This window comes from Culex pipiens, chromosome 3 (genome assembly GCF_016801865.2).
Source record: "Culex pipiens pallens isolate TS chromosome 3, TS_CPP_V2, whole genome shotgun sequence".
Lineage (NCBI taxonomy): Eukaryota > Metazoa > Arthropoda > Insecta > Diptera > Culicidae > Culex > Culex pipiens.
The window spans coordinates 64,278,770-64,284,769 of NC_068939.1; the positions used below are offsets into that span (position 1 = coordinate 64,278,770).

The 6,000-nt window shown below is 33.9% G+C and overlaps 1 protein-coding gene across 3 annotated transcripts in view; it reads right to left on the reverse strand.

The window, feature by feature from the left end:
• The window catches only part of LOC120418538 (protein qui-1), a 178,414-nt gene extending 173,193 nt beyond the window's left edge, over positions 1-5,221 (reverse strand). For all 3 annotated transcript variants that reach the window (XR_008212356.1, XM_039580974.2, XM_052709388.1), the window contains exon 1: positions 4,255-5,221. The gene's annotated coding sequence lies outside the window, so the exon portion shown is untranslated. The remainder of the gene's footprint in view (positions 1-4,254) is intronic.
• Positions 5,222-6,000: the final 779 nt, after the last annotated feature.

Sequence of the window (6,000 nt, forward strand, 5' to 3'; positions counted from 1 at the left end):
ACATTTTGAATGGTAATATCACACATTTTTTCTGGCTGTTTACCTTTTCAATGTCCACATTCCCAGATGTAATGTTAAGGACGTATTAGACTATGACAAACAAACAAATAAACTCGCAAACAAACCAACTTTTTGACAGTTTGCCTGCTTTTTTTCCTGCATTCGTTTGCAGAAACGTCAGCCTGCACACATTTGTCTTTGTTTGCGAATTTGCCGCAAACAAGTCTGCAAGTTTGGCAAACTGTCGAACACAAAAAAATAAGTGCAAGTTTGTTTGTTTGTTTGCCATAGTCTAATTCATATTACAAATTGAACAAAAATGTTTTTTTCAAAAAATAAAACAAAAGTTATTCAAATTAATTTCACAAATTCTGTAAGATTGAAAATGCATTTCCAAGAACATTTTGTATTCCAAATTAAAATGTTTGTGGAGGCATTGAACTACTACAAGAATGCAAATTAAAATAAATAAATATATTTTTTGGAAATTCTCATATGTTTGGCAGGTTAAGTACTCGCTCCTAACTCCAATTTGTAAAACTTTTGATAGAAACTTGCATGCTCATTTCCGGTTGAGCTATTTATCACTTGATTTCAGATTAAACCACTTTTTATTAGCTGTAATTGAAAGTAGAGCGTCCAATTTCCCGTCCCGGGAAAAAAATCCCGATTTCCCGGATTTCCCGAAAAAAAATATTTCCCGTTTCCCGGGAAATTTGTAAATTTCCCGAGAATTCCCGAAATTCAAGCGGAAGTATACATTAGAACAGGCCTGCCCAACGTCCGGCCCGTGAAGCCGTTTCATCCGACCCGCGACGGCTTTTAAAAATAGTTCTATGACCGGCCCTTAAGGCTGTTCATGAAATATTAAATAAATAAATTTATTGTAAAAATAATCGTGGGATCATTTTTTTCAATTCAATTAGTGTTTATTAGAATTTAATAGTTCTGCTCCAGGATGTTACATTTGCAATTCAGAGATTTGGAGAACTTTCAACTGAGATCAATTCAAAAGCCTTTATAGGGAGGGTACATGTTTCTAAGTTTAGATTTTGCTAGCTGAGTGCTCTTTTAGGGAAATTAAATTTTGTGAAAAAAACCCTAAATTTCTATACTTCTAAACTGAAAAATGGTGCAAGAAAACAAAATTATCCATTTTGTAAAATTGTTAAATTTATGAAAAAACTAAATTTAAATTTCTTTCAGTTTTAACTGTGTTTACTTCAAATTGAAGTTTTTTTTTCTATTTTCTATTTTTTAAATAAATAAGTAAGCAAAAACTAATGTATTATGCCAGAACAACTTTTCAGTGATAGAGTTTTTTTTAAATAAAGCTTAAAAAGGCAAATTATTCATACTGAGAATAGAACGCTGGAAATATTTTAAAAATATTAAAAAATGTCTCAAAATGAGTCAAGAAATTAGGAAGCAATAATATATTTTTGAATAAACTTTGAATTTCGAAGAATAACGAATTGAAAATGATTTTTTTTGCACCTTTCAAATTAGGTGTGTTCAAAATCATTTTAAAATATTTTTTAAAATATTTGAATAAAGGTGCACAACAACGCAAAAAGTTTTTTTTTTATTTGTAAAGGATATTAGTATCCAAATTTCGTCTGAATAAATTTTATCATGTCTTATTGATTTTTTATATCGTAGCGTTGAGAATATAAACTTAAAAAAATGCAACGACTATTGAAATTTGAATGTTTTTTTTTTTAATAAAAATTTGCAATCGTCAAAAACAAAAACTATACAATTTTAAACAAATACAAGTTAAAATAATTCAATTAAAAACATTTTTGAATGTTATTTTTTGTTAATTCTTAAAATCAAGATTTATAAATCTTATTTGCAACACTAGTTCTATTATTTATTTACTTTAGAATTCAATCACAAAAAAAAATGTGTTTACTTTTTCAACTTTTATCAAATATTAGTCCCAGCCCGCCAATGCTTCAGAAAAATCAGATCTGGCCCGCAGGGCCAAAAGGTTGGGCACCCCTGCATTAGAATGTAACAAAAATGACTTTTTGGTGGGCATTCAGGGGTTTGTTTCGGTGGGCATACTGAGCCCAAATCCCAAATATTGAGCTTGATTGGACGTAACAGGAGCTGGCGCTCCGCCCTTCAATTATAAATGGGATTTAACCCGTAAAAAATTTTTTTTTCAAAGATGTCTATTTTTGAGGCACTTAGGCCACCAATGCGTTTACCAAAAACATCATTGGCGTGTAGGCCTGATCCTTGCGCATCTTTTGGTATATATAACATTAAAGTTTGGAGCATCCTGGAGCTCGGTACAGACCTTCAAAGTTTGGCATTTTTTCGAAAAATCGTCCCCGGCAAAAAAGATATGCGTCGCACCTCGCGACGCCCAAGACGCCATTTGATTTTGCCGGGGCCGATTTTGTTATTGTTTGGTTTATATATAATTAATCAGATTATCAGAAATTATGATATCAGAATTATTTCTGATACTATTAATTTTTGAAGCAACTGGGAATGGATCTTACTTAATGAGTAAAAAAATATTACAATTAGGTAAGCTTTACCTCCAAATTGAAATTGAGATTTGTTTACGTGTTTGTTTACCATGATCAAATGAGATGAAAATCGGATTTTGTGCAAAAAGAATTAATTCAATTGGTTGAATACCTAGAACTAAAGAAATTACAATTTGAAGTAAAAGAATTAAGGAGCACTGGTGCAACTACAGGCGTTAGAGGGTTTAATGTGAACAAATAGAAGACTTTTTGTGGAATGATGTTAATTTATCGTATATTTTAAATCATGTTGCATAATAATACAAAAAAAAACATTGAAAAATTAATTTCTATTGTTTGTTCTAAAAAATATCAAAAATATATTCAAAGCTTGCTTCAAATATTTGAAAACAACTAAAAAAACGCCAAACCAACTCTAAAAAAGCTTTACCATTTGTTCAAAAGCTGAAACCAGTATTTGTCATGAAAAACATAATTTCTGCATGTTTTTTCTTCATTTCAATAAACTGGTCACAGAGGCAAGTTTAAAATTTCTCATCAAAAAATACCTTGTAGTTGAATGAGATGGACGATGCAATGTTATGTTAAGGACGTATTAGACTATGCCAAACAAACCAAAAAATCCCCTATATTTTTTTGAATTATTTTTGCACACCGAACAAATTAAAAAAGAGACAATTACTTAAACTTTAAAAATAGCTTTTTTTATAAATTAAATCGAACTTTTTTTTGTGTTGATTGCATACTCTATAACGCAAGAGTAAGAGTACATAATATTTTTTTCAAACAGACAATTTTTGAACAAAAAATTTGTGAAAATATTTGTGTTAGGTCCCTGGTCGACGTAAAATCTTATTTACTTTTTTGTGATTTGTTGATTAAGTTTACAGTCCTAATGAAAACCGCCAACTCACACGGTTGCCTAATCTCCTCTTCAACGTTTGTTCAACTTAATCAACATTCAAAAAAAGACAAGGCAAGCAATTCCAAATGGCAATTTGATAGAAATTTTGCATTAAAGGGAGTTTTGTGTCAATTGACAAAAATCTTCAATTCTTCGTACCAATACTTTCAAAACATTTATAATTTATATGAACAATATAATCACGTTAAGTCAAATAGCATTTAAAAAAACAGATTAATTAGATTATAAAAAAAAACATTGAGAATTTAAATATCTTAACCATGTAGGTGATTGATTCTCGTTTGATTAAAATTCACATAATAAGAGAAGGAGGTCTACCATCACAAATCTTCTTATGAGAAATCCTTTGAGGAGACGACCTATGGAAAGTTAAGTAAAATATTTTCAATGTATCTCAAACTCGATTATCATCAAAGGTGTTCCCCTTAGGAAATGGAGAAAACATCTTTTTTTTTCTAAATTGTAATTTTTATCCAAAACTAAACTAAATAAACAAAATAATTATCATGCGAAAAAAACACGAAAGGTTAAAGATATTTTACCTCCAGTTTATTTAATCTTAATTAAATCCTTAATACAAAAAAATCAGCGAAATTTTCATTAACCACTCATAATACATACTTTGAGATATATTGTAAACATGAAAGGTGTCAAATTAGATTAAAAAGAGGGGATATTAAAACTACCTGAGATAAAATTTAACATTTTTCCCCATATTGAACATTACCATGATGTTTTTACTGTGTAATGCTAAACCCACATTTCACCTCCATAGCTAATTACTCGCCCCCCAAAAACCAATAAAATAAAACTATTTACCTATTCCGTATTAACGTTCTGCTCGCCCGCGCTTTAATGAAGAATCCGAACCACCATAAAACGGGCAAAACTTGGTCAAGCGTGGTGCTAGCTCGCTTAGCTAATTTGATTATTTTTCGCCAACACGCGCCCTTGTTCCATCCACTCGTTGGCTGCTACGCGCCGCACGTGTCACTAATAACAAATTCCAAACTCAATATGTTTTCTCCAAGTATCACTCAGCCACTCGCCGTAACCTGGACCGTAATTAGAATTCTTCACAAACAACTCTTTCTTCCGCTATTCACGATTCGACCTGCTGCTCCACACAAATCGTACCACGCTGGGAAATTTCTTTTCAGCTTCCACTACCAACCGTAATGCAAAGAAATTATCCTCAATTTTCACTCTCCGCCCGTTGGTTTTTCCTTTTAGTTTCTCTGTTTGTACCCCCACGCTGACATTCAGCCTCCGGTTGTGCACCACACTATGTAACTAAATCTGCCTTTAGTCGGTCTCACTAGCACTCTATTTTTTGCCCGCTTTTTTCCACGCCGCTCTATTGTAAGAGCAAATACAGCCACACACAAAACCAGCAGCTTCAAAGTCGACAAGCCCGAGAAAAGTTGCCACAATTTTTCATTTCTCCGTTCTTCACTTGATTATGTACTTCCTCAGTTATACATAACCTATAAATCTCCATCAACACACAACTGTTGAACCCCAACATCCACTACGAGAGTAATACACACACCGACCGCCACAATCCACTCAGACCATCGGGGGATGCATTTCCATCCGAGTTTTCCGCGCGTCCTGCTGCGATCCCAGAACCCAGGGGTAACCTGAAGACCCACTTCCAGCGATGGTGACTCTATGTTTATGTGTGTGTCTACTAACACCCCCAAACCACCACCCTTCTACCAACTCTTAGCGCCAGGTGGTCCACGGAACGCGGAGCGACGAGGATTTTCCGACCGAACGCGACCAAAGTACATCTCAGACTGAATTGAGGGAAACTCAAAATTCGTGGACCAAGATTACCCCCCGAGAAAAGCTCGCACCACGAGGGAGTGAGCTTTCCCTGGTAATCATTTTCTCTCTCGCCGAAAGAATCCGGCTGTGGAATCTGGTGGTACACTGCTGATAGGAAAGCTCTGCGGGAAAATGAGAGGAGTGTGAGAGAGTTTCGTTGAGTTTTTCTCGCTCTCTGTTTGGCTGATAAGAGGGCAAACTTGACGAACGCAAACGGCCGCTTACAGGTGGTTTTTCTTTAGAATCAGGGCCAAACACATGAGTGAATTTCAGGGGAAAAGGATATGATATTTTTGGAAAAAGCCTAGCAATGCGGAGAACGGTCATATTTATTTGGTTTACTCAGAACTTTGTTACAAAACTTCAATTAGGTAATAAATTTGGAAAGATTTTGTGGACAAATAATTACCGTGAATGCTTTTGGTCGCTGATCAAGAATCCGAGGTCCATTTTTCGATATCTAGTAATGAAGGGACGTTACGAAAGTGTAGATTTTGGAAAAAAAAAGTATCAACGTGGTTCATGAATGGACTCTAAAGATGTATCATGGCACCCGATTTCTGCACTTGTAATCTTCTCGTTATAAATCGATAAATTGTTTACTAAATTTCACCCCGGTAAAATAAATCTTTGGATCTTAAAAAAAAATCTTCGAATCATCGAATCTGCGAATCTTCTTCTCTTCGAAACTTCGAATTTTTAAATTTCAAATGATCGAAACTGTTAATCTTC